The sequence below is a fragment of the Engystomops pustulosus genome, chromosome 3, assembly GCF_040894005.1.
Source record: "Engystomops pustulosus chromosome 3, aEngPut4.maternal, whole genome shotgun sequence".
Classification (NCBI taxonomy): domain Eukaryota; kingdom Metazoa; phylum Chordata; class Amphibia; order Anura; family Leptodactylidae; genus Engystomops; species Engystomops pustulosus.
In genome coordinates, this window is record NC_092413.1 from 150,799,877 (window position 1) to 150,818,712 (window position 18,836).

Genomic DNA, 18,836 nt, shown 5'->3' on the forward strand with positions numbered 1-18,836 from the left:
AGTGCCTTTAGGCCAATGGAGCAAAGCATCCTGAGGAGAAATTAGTGGTCCAGAGCATCAAACGCCACCAAGAGAACCAAAAGTCCCAGGATAGAATTAGTGCCCTTTTGATTTAGCAGTGAGGATAACATTGGAGACTTTAGAAAAAGTAGTTTCAGGAGAGTGCATACAGCAGAAACCAGAGTTAGCTGAGATATAGACCAGGCGTTCCAGGAGTTTGGAGATGAAAGGGATATTAGATACTGGTAGGTAGTTAGAGAAGCTTTCTTTAGTAATGGAGTGACAACAGCATGCTTAAAGGAAGAGAGGTAGACAGCAGAAGAGAGAGAGGTTTAAGATTTTAGAGAGGTGAGAAGTGACCACAGGGGAGAGAAACTGTATGACATGTGAGAGTATGGGGTCATTGATGCAGGTAGTGGGGCGAGCAGAGGAGAGGAGCCTGGACACTTCATCCTCTGTGACTGGCTCAAAGAAAGAGAGCAAACACAGTGAAGTAGTGGAGCGAAGAGATTGGGAAATGATTTCCTTGTGAATGCAGTCAATTTTATCTTTAAAGTAGGTGCCCAGATCACCAGTCCCAAGGTTTGTAACAACTGGCTAAATCTTTGCTGTTAGTAAGGAATGAAGAGTATCAAAGAAGCCTTTACAATTGTTAGAGAGAGAGGATATTAGAATAGTGAAATAGACCTGTTTGGTCTATTCAATATTGGCCGCACAAAGAATACAATTAGCAATTGTTGTTTATATGGCAAAATTGCAAACTTACTACTAGTTTCCTTTTAGCAGTTATAAAACATTTTATTTATTTGTCACAGCTTGGAAGCTGTGTTATGCCTTTTACCTCCATACAGCACTGTGTTCTATCTATAGAGGTCCTTGACACAAGCTCATGCATGGTGGCTTCCATCAGAAGTTGTGGAAGGTGGCCTGTTCATTCTATAGACATAGCTCCACTTTGAAGCAGAAGGAGCAGAAGAATCTTCTCTGCGCACACAGAGTTTGACAGTAGGGCTGCATACAAAGGGAACAAAACTTTTATCAAAGAGGTAAGCATCCTATTTAACATCTTTTCTCAATGCTTTTATCAAATCAGTTGTGTTATGTTTTGAGTGAACAATGTCTGAAGCTCAAGGTGCTGCTTTACTGTCTGACTAGCATCCCCCAGAGGAGATAGGTTCACAGCCTGCAGTAGAAGCTGCGATGAGAGTCTATGCATGATCTGATGCTTCCTATGTTGAGTGCTGGTAGGTGGCAGGTCATCATCAACCTAAGGAATCTAAGGAGGAATCTGAGGGACAGATACCAATGGGCTGGAATAGAGAACTTTTTAGTGAAGGGACAGACGCCCCCTTCAGATTACTGGGACTAGTCTGTAGCTGGGCTGTACTGTAAGGGCTGATTGTACTTAAGCAGAGGAGTGGAATAATGGCCTGATTTCAGGTTCTCTTTTCAATTGGTCACGGTCTTAGGTATTTTATTTGGCTTACCTGGGATTCTTAGCACTCATTATGAAGGGACCATGCAACTGGAGAACATCAACATACAGGAAATATGGAGGCAGCTGTTTGAGTCTGAGACAGTTCACTATTAAAAGATTGCAGCTCCTCTTGCAGCACCTGAAAGTAAATAGAGATGATCACAGCTGGTGCAGCATCTTTTTTTCAAAATGCTTGGGATTCCCCTAATACTTATATTTCCCCATGTTGGCTACAATTCCCCTAATGTGACTAGTCCTGAGTTTGACAACCATCGCCCCATATCTTCAGTCTTTTGATTCTTAACTCAATATTGTTGATTGTGTATACCGGGGTCCCACTAGTTTCTGTAAGTTCTAAGCTGCAGGCACTGCTGGACATCTTCCAGTCATAAAGTGAAGTTAGCATGATGTGTTCTTTCATCTGCTACAAAAAATTCCCATTCTAACTGCTGCGTCTGCAGTTCATAACTTTGCTTGTTTTTGTGCTTCTTGAAAAGAGCTTGAACAGCGCACAGTCTATTTTGAAATCTATGCCTGGGAGAGACCAGGCTGATGCATATGAATACTTTGGGAAGAATTTATTAAGTATAGCATTTTGAACTCAACTCTTAATATCCCCCCTCCCACCCGCGCACATCATGCTAAATCTACAAAGAAGTTCTGGTCTCCTAATAGATCCGAAAGGGATCTCTTCCAGTTTGGACCTGTTTTGACAATGCCTGTCTTGGGAGAGATTTTAGCTATACCTCCGCTGGTTTTTTGGCAGAGACTATAGTAAACATAGCAGAGATTATAGTAAATACAGCAGAGATATACCACCAAACACTTGGAGCAAAAGGAGGCAACACCCTCAGGGTATATTACAAATCATATATTTTATTGAAGACATAAAAAACAATAATCAAAAGGCAATAATGGACAGACTACAATGCTAAAATTAAAATACATGTGTCCAAGAATAACCACCATCAAGGGCATAGAGGTAGGCAGAGCAAAGTCACTACATAGTAATAGTATCCCATGTAAATATGGAAATGCAGAGTGATAAATAACACTTAGTAGACAAACAAATAGTGAGACTGAGCTAAAAGACCATACCAAACAGATAGGACCACATGCAGCTGACCCCGACACACGTTTCGCTGTCGCGCTTTATCAAGGGGAGTGTTTAGTGTCCAGAGTGTCGGCTATTTAAGCCACTGCTAGCCAATGAAGTGAGTGCAATGATAACCTCACCTGATGTAAGTAGGTGGCAAAATAGTGATAGGTTACTTCGCAGCTGCGGCTAATGTGTGCGTGCGCCCAAAAGTGTCCCGGTACAAATGAACTGCGCATGCGCGGGAGTAACCAGCTCTACAAGCATTGGAGGATTTATTGGAGGAACAGGAGGCTACTGTCATCAAAGGTAGTATTCCCCCTTCTCTGCTACCCAGATCTAAAAACTTTCCTGTTCTCTCCAACTTCCCTACCATTGATTTATTTGTTAAATTGGTCTCTCATGAGTTAAAACAAATACCGAGAGTTAACACGAACAGCAACTGCACTGCAGTACAACGCAAGGCAATTGCTGAATTGAGCAAACTAACCGAAGTGGTGATTAAACCATCTGATAAAGGTGGGAATGTTGTCTTGTGGCCAACATCTGAATACGAGAAAGAAGGATTTCGTCAGCTGAAAGATACTACGTGCTATAAGCGCCTAACATTTAATCCTCTGAATAAATTTAAAGAGGATTTAATTGGGATCTTAAAGGAAGCGGTAGATAATAATGTTCTACCAGAGAAACATATTGACACACTTGTACCTAAATACCCTAAAGTGTCTTCCTTCTATTTGCTTCCGAAGGTACACAAGCGTTTGAACAACCCACCGGGACGCCCAATCGTGTCTGGAACGGACAGCTTATGTGAGCCAATATGTAAGTTAATAGATCATTACTTACGCCCACTAGTCGAGACACTGCCATCTTATCTTAAGGACACAACTGATGTCCTAAGGAAATTTGAGGATCTTCACTTGGACTCAGACATGTGTATTGTGACCTGTGATGTCGAGGCTCTTTACACCTCAATACGCCACACCGATGGTATCTCTGCGGCAAAATTCTTCTTAGACACATCTAATATCGATCGGAATTTTGCCACTCTACTTCTACAATTGCTAGAATTCGCTTTGGTACACAATTTCTTTCTATTCAGGGACTTACTCTACCTGCAGCTCCAGGGAACGGCGATGGGGGCGGCATGCGCCCCCTCGTACGCCAATTTATTCCTGGGGCTGTGGGAGAGGGAGATCTTTATCACTAATCCCTCTAGATTTGTGGATAATGTGTACTTGTACGCGAGATATATAGATGATGTGATCATGGTGTGGCGTGGAACAGAAAATGAACTCCATGAGTTCATACAGGAGCTCAACAAAAACGATAAAAACATCAAATTAACATATAAAGCTGGAAGACATAATATTGCATTTTTGGACATCCTTTTTGACGTGGACGACTTGGGTAATGTCTCTTCTAATGTTTTTAGGAAAACAACATCCAGCAATACTCTGCTCCATGCAAACTCATCCCATCCCCACAAACTTATCGAGAGCATCCCAACTGGGCAGTTTTTGAGGATCCGAAGACTCTGCTCCAATGATACAGATTTTGAGATTCAATCAAGAGACCTAAGCCAAAGGTTTAGAGAACGTGGCTATCCAGACCGAGCCATTAAGAAAGGCTACATGCGAGCAAAACACACATCCAGAAAGGAACTTCTGGCACCCAAAACTCAAACCAAGGACAATGATATCAAGGTGAGGTTCGTAACTACGTACAACTCACAGTGGGGCATGATCAGAAAGACTCTATCGAAATACTGGCAGATACTCAGAACCGACCAAGCATTACTACCTTATGTCCAGAATAGACCGGCGATTACCTATCGCCGGTCTAAGAATCTGAAGGACCACTTGGTCCGTAGTATGCATACTGGCCAGACTCCACGTAATGTGTTTGGGTCACGGGGCCCAAGATGGGGATGCCGCCCCTGTGGGTGCTGTGTGGCATGCGCTAATGTCGAGACCACTACCTCTTTCTTTAATTCCAACAGGCAACGACAGTACGAAATTACGCATTCCATTTCTTGCACTACATTGAGTGTCATTTACTTTGCCACCTGCCCATGTGGTCTCATATACGTCGGCCTCACAACCTGAGAGTTCCGACAGAGAATTCGAGAACATGTTCTGGGTATCACAGCGGCGAAAGCAGAGCAGGATCTGAACAAACTAAAGACCATCCCCCGGCACTTCAAGGAACACCATGACTGTGAGGTGTCCTTGTTGAAGGTAAGGGGAATTGACAGGGTGCTCACGGATGCAAGAGGGGGGAATTGGAGACGTGTTCTAGCACAAAGAGAGACCAAGTGGATTTATCTGTTGGACACAGTCACACTTAATGGTCTCAATGAAAATATCAGTTTTCCGACCTTTCTGTAATTTAAGCATTTTCTATGAGGTTTTCCCCCTTTTTTTCAAAGTACCATTCTTCTGGGTCTTTTATTTTAATTTATTCACTTAGAACTTCTGTGTTTAGTTTTTTGTCGTTTAGTCGGTTTAAAGTTTACTTCTGTTTATATGTCTTGTCTTTCACGGATTTTTTTATCTTCTAGATATCCCTGGACTCCATAGCTCCTCATCATTTCCACCATGCTTACAAGCTTGGATCCTCCTCTATTATGCGCTTTCTGCCCCTAGTTAATTTTTATGCACACACCTCCACATCCACTTTTTCACATGTGATCACTGGGTTGCACCATGCACTTTATCACTATTCTCAGTTTGTCACATCCCTTTTTCTTTTTTTTTGTTTACCAGCATAACCATGTAATTGTGTCTTCGTCCTATATACATACTTTATTATTCTATGCACTTTACCTATGCATCTCTCATCATCACCATTTTTTATATATTACCTAACCAATGTGTTTTTTAATGCAATCAAATTTTATATGTATGTATGCACTATACAAAGGTTTTCACCTTTCATTTTACATATCACTTTATCAATGTGTGCTTTTACATGTAATTATAATAACAAAAAAAAAATTCAGTTTGGGCTCATGTGCAATAGTTGTATTGAGTATATTCCTACATGGTTTACAGGGGATAATGTAATTATTGGTTTTTAAATCACTATGTTTCTTTAAGCCACTGCACGTGCACGCTTCTTTTGTTCCCGGCCGCTCCCCCCGGTACAAAGTGCGCATGCGCCACATTGCCTCTAGGTCACTTCTCTAGTTTGAGGTCCCGCGTGAGCTGGTTACTCCTGCGCATGCGCAGTTCATTTGTACCAGGACACTTTTGGGCGCACGCGCACATTAGCCGCAGCTGCGACGTAACCTATCACTATTGTGCCACCTACTTACATCAGGGGAGGTTATCATCGCACTCACTTCATTGGCTAGCAGTGGCTTAAATAGCCGACACTCTGGACACTAGACACTCCCCTTGATAAAGCGCGACAACGAAACACGTGTCGGGGTCAGCTGCATGTGGTCCTATCTGTTTGGTATGGTCTTTTAGCTCAGTCTCACTATTTGTTTGTCTACTAAGTGTTATTTATCACTCTGCATTTCCATATTTACATGTGATACTATTACTATGTAGTGACTTTGCTCTGCCTACCTCTATGCCCTTGATGGCGGTTATTCTTGGACACATGTATTTTAATTTTAGCATTGTAGTCTGTCCATTATTGCCTTTTGATTATTGTTTTTTATGTCTTCAATAAAATATATGATTTGTAATATACCCTGAGGATGTTTCCTCCTTTTGCTCCAAGTGTTTGGTGGTATTTATTGTTGCTGTTGGTAAATTGCGGTCCTATACCATACAGCTTATACGTTTGGTGTGTACAGCAGAGATATAGTAAACACGGCAGAGACTATAGTCAATATGGTGGTTCGTCCTGCCTGCCCCGATGCCCAATTTTCCATGCAGTGTGGAAAAGAACAAAAACCATCAGAGATCAGGCTCTGTAAATGGTAATATAAATTCCCCCCTTTGTGTCTCAATGCAGTACTCAGACATGAAATGGTCTCCCATTAGCTCACATTTGTATCAGAATGTGACCATTCTCAAGTCTCCTACACAGGTGGATCTGCTCCAATTAATTCATTTACTTCAAAGAACATACAAAACTGCTGATCAACACAAATATTGCGAACCAATGCAATACAACATTGTGACATGCTAACCATTGTGATACAATATAAGAAACAATGTTATCTTGCAAAGCTGGCATTTCATTAAAAAAAAATTGAAAATATAAGGAAAACACATCTGAATACATGAACCTATAAATTAGTATATATGACAAGATAACCAGCCATAGTTGGAGGATTCATAAAATACAAAGTACAAACAAGAGCCTTAGTGACCCGCAAGTACTAGTCGACTTGCTCTGGAGTGGAGGGGAAAGACGCAATGATCTTTCCTGCTCTGGTATTTCTGCACATGCAGCTGTAGGGCTGAAAAACTGTTGGAGCAGTGAGATCCACCTTTTATATATGAGTAACAAGCATATTACGAAGCAGAAATGATTATTTGCCAAGAATGTATATGATATATATAATGTTTTCATAAGGAATAAGGTTAATCAGTTACGCAAGAAGGAGGTACAATACAAACAAATTTCCGAAATATTCATTCAACAGGAGTGACATCATATAAGCTAACACTTTATAAATGGGTTGACACCCCAACAAGAAGCTAGAGAGATATCCACCCAGACACTTTACCAAAATGGCAAAGAAAAATTTTGTATGAAACAATCCACGTTGAAGGTGGTGTTGGAGGTCTATGTTTACAGCAATTCGATGTTGTCAAAAGGATTACAAGCTATTATTATCAGAGCTGTATGCACTATGTACTCCAATGTATTTCTACAGAAACAACCATAACCTTATTCATCTTTAAAAATTTCCACTCTCCCAGATGGGTTGCGAAAGCCCAGAATCTATTTTCTCCATCTAGTTACACTCTGTAATATCTCTTACTAGAAAAGATCATACGAGTAGATAAGTACAGTCACAGTTACATTTTTTCACAATGAGGAACAACTTCAAAATTTGGGTTTTCAATTTGTCATTAGAGAAGTTTTTACAAACACTTATCCTAAATGCAACCAAATCTGTTTGTGAACCAAATCTGTTTGTGAAAATAGCCAAGATAGTCCATATCAGCTCACCTTGATCCAAAAGCCATGACACCTGTGGAAGATGTGAGCAAGGATTCCTCCAACTTCTGTGAGGTACACAGTTCAGAACAAGTAACATCCAGTTCTAAAATAGCTGAATATTACTTGTTCTAAATCTGTTTCTGCAGCCAGCTGTCCTAAAGCCACACAGGATTCCTTTGTGATATATTATTCTCTATGTTCCTTTTGTGCATTTTTTGTACAGATGAACAAATATTTGTGTAGTATAGAAGCTTAGATAACTTAGGATTTTTATAAAGATGTGGAACAAATGAAAATAAGGCAGGACTGGTAGAGACCCATGCGATAGAAAGACATTAATATAACTATGCGATGCATCGAGGGATCGATTTACTAGACAGGGGCTATTAAATGTTAGTACGTCTGTGGCTGCAGAATAATTCTGCATCCTTAACTAATGCTTTTTTGCTCAGACGTTTAGGACAAATACCAGCCATAAATCAAATTCAAATGTAAACCTTTTTAGGGGTTTTATAACTCTCCAGGCTTGTGCTCCACAGTAAAAACAGGTTTCTATTTAAGGGAATGTTTTTCTTTTATAGAAGACATTCTTCCTATTTTACTGTGCATGGAAAGGTTTTTCTAAATTGCACCATCTTCCAAAGCACATTTGGAAAGGATGAAAATCTGTGTGCAACTCAATGTATAAAATAAAAAAACAAAAATAAGCTAAAATAATAGGATTAGCAAACCTAAAGTAAGACCTACCAAAAAAGATAATCTGCAAACTCTATATTGTAACTGTGTCCACATTAATCATATTTCTGAAAATTGGAATCCCATTACACTTGACATTGTCTTGTTTTTGGCTGTAGGGTATTTTTTCATGCAGCTTAAAGGACATCTACCGCCAGGATAAAGGACTGTAAACCCAGTACAAAGAGCTATGGAACCTAGAGCCCCTCAGGCTCATTTGCATAATTTTAAAAGCCTTTAAAAAAACAGGGCCTAAGAAGCTTAAAGAAGAGCAGTTCATGTCAGAGGGGGCACATACATGCATGTCTGTGTGCTTGGTTTAAGACAGCAAAAAGCACAAAAGTGGTGAACTTGACTTCATGTGAAGCAAGACGCATATTCTCTCCTGGATGACTTGGGAGATGTCAGACTAATAGCTTAATATTTTATTTCAAGTAAAACATTTTATGCCAAGGAAAACATGCCATGACTAGTAATCTCTCATCTCTAGCTTTCTGCTGTCTACTCCCCCATGGGGCCTGCAGTTACTGGGACAGATATGGGCCTTCAACCCCTTAGGATAAGAAGACTGCCTGGTGATAGTGGCCCTATTTCGAAGTCTGCTCTGGAGCCCAGACACTAATAGTTATGCCCCTGTGTACAGTGCTTCTTATAGTTCAAAAATAGGAACTTAATGGGAGGTCCTTGTTTACATATCATCATTTTCAGAATGGAGTAGGGACAGTAGGGAGTAGTAAGGGAGAATAATTAAGGATACACTGATAACCGCCCCACCATTGCTGGTCACAGTTGAAAAGAGAAGGGTACATACAATATATAAAAAGAAACATAGAAATAAAGAAAAATGTTTTTCTCACTATCTGACACGAAAGTCAGTTAGGATTACCAAAATGATTTATATTTGTCAAATGCCAGAATAATGAGCGAAAAAATGTTTTAAATGTATTTTTATTTTGTTTTGCAAAGTAAAAAGATTATGTATAATAATATGCCTTTAAAACATTTGATGATGTTATGTATTCGATAGCTTCTGAAAGGTTTATTGGCAACATCTGAGCTAATTAGAGACCCATCTGTGGATGTATTTGAAGGTGCAACTGAAACACACAGATTCTTTGTGTGTGAGGAAAGTCTAAAGACATTAGCCAAGATATCTGTAAGGGTGGCAACATCATGTTGTGGGGTTTATTTGCTGCATGAGGGACTGCTGCACCTCACAAAACAGATTGCTGAATTGTCCGTTGACCTAATTCCACAATATTCGGCACAGACCCGAATATTGCGGTTCAGGTCTGCTCAATAATAATCATGAGGAAAGAACCGAAAAGAACTGAAGCAACATCTTAAAACACCAGCCAGGAAATTAAGGCTTGTGTGCACATGGAAATTCCAAATCGACAATGACCCAAACTATACTGCTAAACTGGTTACAAAGTGGATTAAGGATAGAAAAGTCAATATTTTGGAGTGGGCAGAGCTGAAAATATGGTTCACTAACACCAGTTCAGTCAGGTGGAATGTATCCAAATTCCTACCAACTATTATGAGACGCTTGTGGAAAGATATGCAAAACATTTAAGCCAATGCATGCAGTTTCAAGGGAACCTATCCTCAAGAATAAGCACAATAAACTATACTCCCCTCACTGCTGAAAAGTGCAGGGTCCTGACTTCAATACACCAACACTCACCGTTAAAAAACCTTCACCAAATGATTCCAAGATGAGCTCACCTCCCCTTGATCCCATCCATTGTGGTATAGAATTGGGCTAACTTGCTAATCAGTGAGAGTCTCAGTGATGGGACCCCCACAAATCACAATCACGAGTTGTACCCCTTTCATACTTGTGCATGTGCTGGCTTCTCGATTCCTCTCTATGGTGCTGACGGAGACCCCCACGCCATCACTGAGACCCTCACTGATTAGAAGAAAGCTCCCAGCCTATATATGATGAGTGGTGGAAGCTATATCACTCAGGTTCTTGGAGGGTGCAGAGCTGTCAGAGCATAGTCCAGTGAGATCCGGCAGGCTCCCTTCCTGAACCTAAGTCAGATCCAGTCAGCGAGCAGCAAGGTTCCTAACAGATATAATAACACTCATACATATATATATATATATATATATATATATATATATATATATATATATATATATATATAAATATATGGATAGATAATGGTATGACATTTATTTCATAACATGTTCATCAAAGCTGTTATAATACCTAACCTCTGGATGATCTGTGTATAATTTAATATTGAATATGGAATCCATTTACAGTGGATCCTAGCATGACTTATATGGTATTTTATTTGTAGTTTTAGTACTGAATAATTATTTGCAGATTGTTGTCTCCTTTTCTCCATTATCCATGTACTCCACAAATATTGAAGATATTTTCCATTTATTTATGCAATCAAATCATCAAAACAAAGCAAACCGTAATATGGCACTAGGTGCCATCAATACATCAATACTGGCTGTTATTGCATCATAAATGTGAGATTTTCTGAATTACGATTCCTTAAACGGTTCCTCAAACAATTTTGACATTTATGCACATCTGGGAAATTAGAACGTAAGAACAAGAGGGAAATATCTTCAAACATACAACAGAACTTTCATCCGTTTTCAAGATTTAGAGAGATAAAATCTTGATATTTTTCTAATCCATATCTTACTTTATTGTTTTCTGTCAGCACCACTAGAGAAAGGAAACACCAAGAGTGATAAACACCTATGAACTACCATACTATGTGTTGTAACAACAGAATGACATTAAAAAGCTTTATTACAAAAGCAGCTTCAAATGTTATTTCAATCATTTTTAATCAAACTTTTTTGGGTAAATTAAAAGTCCAAACAAAACTTTTGTACACGAAGTAGAGAGAATAAAAATACCTAAAAGAATTAATAATAATTTATTTATATAGCGCACACAGAATACGCAGTGCTGAACAGAGCTTGCCAAATCCAGAGCTACACCACCATCAAAACATGTAAGGGGTAAGCATTTGTCTTTCAAGGTAGATCAGTTGAAGGCCCTAAAGACATACATAGAAGCAGACTTGGACCCTGGAAAGACGGTCCCGTGCAAGGCAAACTGCAAGTAAGGAATTGGAAAGCTAACCAAAAGTTATGGAAAACACATATACAAGTAAAAAATACACAAAAAACAACAGGTATATCTGTTATCATACCTTTTGAGCACTTCACTGGACCAGTTATGGAAACCAGTTATAGACTCCACAATACAGGAACACATTTTGAGAACAGACTTCCTGGAAATGCCAGTTTAGAGTATGGATATTGTAGTCTTGTTAATCTTAAACAACAATATGTGTTAGAGAGAAAAGGACTATTTTTTCAAGATTCAGAGACAGAATACCCAACAATCACACAATGTGGGAGATGAATTAATGTGTCACTCATTAGACCAGTGCAGAGGAGAACTAGACTCTGCTGTGCCAGATTAATCACTGTGTGCAGCATAATACAATATATTATACTGGTGCAGTGTAAGACAGAGGAATCCTACGTGGCAACTCCAATTAGTTGGTCTTGTTTGCTGCAGTATTTCCTGTGACACTGCACCTCCTTTAACTGTACTCGTCCCTTTCTTGACAAATTGGAAAACTGTTCTAAAACCTTCAGTAAATATGGCACACAACATTTCAGGTGCAAGTTACTCTGTCTCAGGACAGAATAACTTTTGCCCCTGAAAGGCAGTATTAAAACTGCATTTTATTCTACAATACAATATCAATGGCAACCAGTCAGAGCTCAGCTTTCATTTTCCCACAGCTGTTTATTAAATTAAAGTTGAGCTTTGATTGGTCGCCATGGGCAACGAGGACAGATCTGCTTTCAGACACTTCTGATAAATCTTCCCATTTTATTTTATTTGAGGAAAATATTATCTGTTTTTTTGTGATTCTGTACTTGCAATCCCTAGATAGCAACTGAAATTCCAAGAAATCTCAGAGTCGTAGAGCAGAATCGGGAATAGGCAGGAGGTCAGGACAGGGAGCACGGGATCAGAGTCGGGGACGTAGCAGAAGGTTTAGGCAGGCGACAAAGAATCAAGGTAGCTAAGGGTCACAATGGAAATCACACAACCAGTAGGAAATAGCTTTTTCAGAGGCATAGAGAACAAAGATCCAGCAGGGAATGTGGGAAGAGGCTGGCTATTTAACAGATACCAGATGGCCAGTGCCAATCAGCTGCGTACTTGCCCTTTAAATTTACGGAAGATGGACTACACACGTCCTAGGAGGTGGGGACCATGTGCCGGACGACCAGAGCCATCACTGGAATGCAGCCAGGTGAGACAGCCAGCCGTGCGGGTCCTGGGGAGCGTATAGGGGCAGGTGTGCGCAGGACATGGGTCGCAGGAGCACCGTTGACAAGGGTTTTGAGGTTTATGATATTAGTGATTCATCCATAAGATATGACACATAAAAATGCATTAAAAGTTTACAAAAGGTCATACAGTCCTCAAAATCCAGAAAGTCCAGAAATGAAAGTGTTAGCTCATCTCACATAACATTATACCAGAACATCTGTACACACCGAAGTATAAAAATTTAATAGTGTGAGAATATGGCAAAAAATTATTTTTTCATACACAAGGTTTTATTTTTTTTTCAATGTATTAAAACACAATAAAACCTGTATAAATTTAGTATCCCCAATCCCTGTGATTGTACTAAGCCATAGAATAAAGCAGACATATCATTTGGAGAGCACAGTGTAGGCAGTAAAAACCAAACTCACAAGAAACTGGTGAAAATACGTTTTTACTAATTTCACCACATTTAACATTTTTTCTTGCTTCTCAGCACACGTCATGGAATTTCCGTCCTAAGGCTCTGTCCTAAGGGGGTTAAAGTCCTCTAACGATAAGTTTATTTCAGCAGCCTTGAAACGAGAGCAGAGAATGGAGCTTTGGATTCTCTGTAGTGGTTTACTAAGAACTGCAGTTGGATTCCTGAACAGGAGATCAGCTGCAGCTATAAATGGCGACCTATGTATTGGACCTTATCTATCTGATCTTAAAGGAAATCTACCTTGAAAATCCAAAATGATAAACTAGGGACTCATAGGGGCTCATATACTAAAGGTCCGAACGCCGCACTTTCGTCGTGTTTCCCGATTATTTCCGCTTTGCACCGAATTGCCCCAGGATTTTGGCACACCCGATCAGATTGTGGCACATCAGCGCCTGCTTTCACGCGATAGAAATTTGGGGGGTGGGGGGCGTTGGACAACCTGACGGATTCGGAAAAACCGTGGAATTTAAAAAACGATTTGTGTCACAAGATCAGGCACTCACATGTACCGGGAAGATGAAGGTGAACTCCGCCAGACCTCGCCGCATCAGCGACTCCTGGTGGATATCGGGCGCACAACCTTAGTGAATTCCGCCAGGCCCGAATCCTTGTTGGACAACGCACCGAGGGATCGCGACTGGACTGGGTAAGTAAATGTGCTCCATAAAGTCAGTAATTGTGGCCCACATTTACTAAGGGTCATGCGCCAGTTTTCTGTCTGACTCCATATTCTTTTCAGTGCAAATATGTGTTTAAGAAGTGTCTGAGACACATTTCTGGTGCACGCGACACTTTCTGGCGCATAATGCACAAGGCATCATGCGACACAAATTAGGGGAGGTTCTAGAGCTCATTCCGACATTGCGCCAGATTTATCATGCAAAGTCAGACATAAGTGTTTCTCAAGCCCTAAGTTAAAGGCGCACCACAAAAAAGTTGGTGAACTCTGTCGGGCCATTGCAGGGAGCGTCAGATTCATGATTTCTGGCGCAGGTTCTTGATGAATCTGCCGCACCTAGCATTATACAGGCAAACCCCCCTTTAGTGCAGTTTGCACTACTCTTAGTAAATGTGCCCCTGTGATTGTAGCATGTGCCTGACAGCATGTCAGGTTAGTCCCTGTTTTAAGTGTTTTAGCGTTTCAGCAATTGCACCCTCGCAAACATGTAAGGGTTCTGGTGTCAGATGGGGGCATTTTGCTGTTTTTAGCACATAACACATAACCCAAGCTAAGCTCAGCAATGACCTCGTGTAATGTTAATATAGTAAGGTTGTCACAGTTACACACATGGTCTTTCTTCTAAAGGGTCTGGTCATTGTGATGTAATTCATCCAGCCATATAATCTGAATTGAGCTCACACTTACCTTTTTACCCCAGGGAGCAGACTTGAAATTGAAATAAAATGCTTATCAAATTACACTGAGAGCAGTAAACAAGCCAATACTGCAGAGCTGTCAAGTACAATAGAAGCACAGCTTTATATGGAAGCATTTTACCAGCATGCCGCCCAGACATTCAGCAGGACAAGGGTTAATAATGTATTCATAATTTATGTTTTCTAGTTACATTAAAATCCTTTAGAGAATCATCTTCATTCAATAAATGAATACTGCTGACGGAAATACTCTCTGCTAGTGTCCTGCTACTGGTTGACTGGAAGAAGATTAAAGATGGTCTTGAATTAAAAGCCATATTTAAGATTTTACAGCGCAGGGAAGGGCAGTGTGACTGCTTGTGAGTTATGGAGCAAAGGCCAGACTGCCCCAGTAATTGACTGTAATTCTTCACTGATAATCGGGCTAGGACCGCACATTAGATTGCATTTTATTTTAACCTGCACCTTCATAGAAAACCAGTTTGTAAAGGTTCTCTTAAAATAAAATGACTGCAAAATTGCAAAGCAAGTAGGTCTGCTTCACATAAATCCGCCATTGTCTGAGGGTCACATTAATCTTCTGTCCGTGCAGTCTGGCTTTTCTGGGAATATATTATCAGGTGCTATATTATATTGTCTATGGCCCTTCCATTCCTTTTCTCACCCAATATCATTTTGCTCACTAACAAACAATATACTGTAACTGATACAGGTCTCTCCCACGTAAAGACCTAAGGGATCATATGCAACGTTTTCTGGTTTGAGTACTGCTCTGTAAATCCCTCGTACTATATATACTCGAGTATAAGCCTAGTTTTTCAGCACAAAAAATGTGCTGAAAACCCAAACTCGGCTTATAAGAGGAGTAAAAAAAAAATATAGGTTTTACCAGGTTTTTGTGGTAAAATTAGGGGCCTCGTCTTATACTTGGGTCGGCTTATACGGTAGGCCTTGCAGTGCCATAGTCATGCTGCTTTTACAGCGCTGCACTTTGTTGAAATTTACAAGTCGTTCCTGCAAATTTGGGGCATATAAGTGAAACATTCATGTGTCATAAATCTTTGTGACAAGACAAAAGCATAGACGTAAAAAAACAAAAACATTTACTTGTGTTTATAAATAATAAATCAATCATGTATAGATAGTGTCATCACTATATGGGGGTACATTTACTAAGGGCTTTGCGCCAGTTTTCTGATGGACTTTGCACATTCTTTTAGGTGGAAACTGCTTGCACAGGTATTTAATAAGTGTCTGCACCACATATGTGTTGCGTGCAACCGTTTTGTGGTGCAGCACTAGGCACCATGCGACACAAATTAGCGGGCATTCCGGTGCTCAGCCAGACCATGCGCCAGATTTAACATGCAAATTCTGTCGTAGGCTCCATGTTAAAGGTGCACCACAATAAAGTTACTGAAGTCTGTTGTGCCAATGCAGCGAAGCGACAAATTCATGATTTCTGCTGCACGATCTCAAATGTATCTGTCACACCCAGCATTATACACGGGCAGAGCACTTTTAGTGCAGTTTCCTACATTCTTAGTAAATGTGCCCCATAGTATACAAATAAATTTACTACTTTTGTATTACATAGGTCTAAGGGTTCAATAACTTTTTTATTAAAATGTGCACAGATCAAAATGCAAAGTACAGTGGGAAGATGTTGAATATTGACTGTAGTAGGTAAGAAATCTGTACTAAAGGTGTATGTCTTATACAGGAGGATGGCATTGTGTCATAGTGACATATGAAATCATCATTTATAAGGGGAAGATCTTGAAGGCAAAGGATGAATCCCTTCCCATGTTAAAGACAATTTCTATACTTCTTCAAGGCTTCAGAAACAAACTACCAACTTTTATTACTGTCAAAGCAATGCCCAAAGTAAAACACATTCCCCATTTAGAGTTTTGCCAAGCAGAGGAATACCTTGAGGGCATATAATGAGAGTGAGAATGTATCATAGAAATCTGTCAGGAGATAACGGGGCTCATTTACTAAGGTCACGCGGCCACATTTCCGTCGGGTTTCCCAACGTTTTCGGATTGTGTCGCGAACGTTCCGGCTTTCACGAGCTGTCGGACGATCCAATGGATTTGGACAACGTGCGAGATTTAACATATAAAATTGTGTCGCAAGCCAAGCACTTACATGCACCGCGAAGAAGAAGGTGAACTCCGGCGGACCTGATCGGGGAAGCAACACATGCAGGATATCGGGCGCACGCTGGTTGTGAATCCCGGTAGACTTAATCTTTGTCGTACATTCCGGATCGGGGATCGCGCAGGGACCAGGTAAGTAAATGTTCACTAGCTCGAGAACGCCCATATTGCTGCAAAAATAACTTCTTATCTATTCACGCCTGCCTAATCATTATTCGCCCCTCTCTGTCCTGCCCTACTATTACAGACATCCAGCGAGGTCACCTGGGACTCTGCAAGTCCTGTGCAAGCGTGAGAACACTTTCCTTGCACAGTCGGCTGGATACCAGTGCGGTTGTGCAATAAAAGTGTTCTTGTTCAACTGGCTTTAAAAAAAAAAGAAAGAAGCTATACTTACCACCCACAGGTCATCTGGTTAAGAGCAGTGCCTCTCCTCACTCCTAGTCTCTGTGTGTATAGAGAGGCACAGTAGTGACCTCACAACCACAACACACACCCAATCGTTTAAAGATTTTGAAATGAAAAAAAAGGATTAATACTTGTTTCAATTAATAAATAATAACCAATTAAATCAGTTTCTTTTGCTTACTGCTTTGCAAGGTAATTTTCACAGTTTTAATTCTAATTTTCATTCTGCTCCATATTACTATGAAAATACAGACACACAGTACTAGAAAAGTGGGTATATATGTAGAAATAAGATAAGCATTGCAGGCATCATGTTATAACTGATAACAGCTAAGGGAGTTTTATAAACAATTATATTTAGAGAGAAGACGGTGCATACTTTATTCAGAGAATGAAAATCTCAGTCTTACTGATTATTTTGAAGTATTTATAAGCAAATTACAATAATTTATCTATGCTTATATAAAATTGATCATATGGATTTATCACTCTTGTCTATATATATATAGTTTTTTGTTTTCTTTTAATCTGGGTTTTAGGAACCAAAATAATGCTGATCTGATAACACTTTAGGCAAATTAAAGGCATTATGTGCCTTTCTTTGAATATATAAGTGTACATGTTTATTTTAACCCCTTTAACAATCGTTCATGGGCTGCTGGGGCCTTTGAGATATGTTGGAGTCACCCTTCACATACAAGGGGATGGGGAGCACTGCTGCACAATTTAAGATCATTCCAGGAAAGAAGCTTAGACAGGGGCGCACCTGCCATGAGGCGAGTTGAGCATCTCGCCTCAGGCGGCGCGCTTCCCGCTCAGCGAGGGGCGGCACCGGCCGGCACTGAGCTCCTGGGCCGGTACAGGACCGCGTTGCAGCCCTCCATCAGTCCACCTTGCTCCCTGACGCTGCCGGCACCGAGCTTCCGCCCCCCTGCATCAAAATCCTGCCGGCCGGCAACACTTTCCTGTGCTCTGTCTGGCACCATGCTCCCAATGTGCTGCCGCCCCCCACTCCCCCATACTTTCGCTCCCGCCCATACCTCCGCTCCCGGCTGCCCCTCCGTTCCCTTCTCAACCCCTGCTCCGCTTATGACTCCCCCCCTCCAGGCTCTCGGCTCCCTGCTTCCCCCGCCCCTGCTCAAGCTTCAGACTCCCTTCCCACTCACCGCCCCCTCCAGGCTCTCGGCTCTCCGCTACCGGCTCCCCCTCCATCCAGTCTGAACCCCCGCTCACGCTCCCACCCCCCCCCCCCCCCGGCTCTCTGCTACCTGCTCCCCCGTTCCCGCTTAAGCTCCAGGCTCTTTCCCGCTCCCGGCTCTGGTTCTACTTGCTCCCGGCTGCCCCTCCATTCCCTTCTCAACCCCTGCTCCGCTTATGACTCCCCCCCTCCAGGCTCCCTGCTTCCCCCGCTCAAGCTTCAGGCTCCCTTTCCGCTCTCCGCCCCCTCCAGGCTCTCGGCTCTCCGCTACCGGCTCCCCCTCCATCCAGTCTGAACCCCCGCTCACGCTCCCCCCCCCCCGGCTCTCTGCTACCTGCTCCCCCGTTCCCGCTCAAGCTCCAGGCTCTTTCCCGCTCCCGGCTCTGGTTCTACCTGCTCCCGGCTCCCCCACCGC

At 41.4% G+C, this 18,836-nt stretch overlaps 1 long non-coding RNA gene across 1 annotated transcript in view; it reads right to left on the reverse strand.

Moving 5' to 3' along the window:
* Nucleotides 1-846: 846 nt before the first annotated feature.
* LOC140120581 (uncharacterized) overlaps nt 847-18,836 on the reverse strand; it is a 20,363-nt gene continuing 2,373 nt past the window's right edge. The window contains exons 2-3 of the long non-coding RNA XR_011853884.1: nt 1,488-1,616; nt 847-1,011 (exon numbers count right to left, since the gene is read on the reverse strand). This is a non-coding gene — a long non-coding RNA (uncharacterized lncRNA). The remainder of the gene's footprint in view (nt 1,012-1,487; nt 1,617-18,836) is intronic.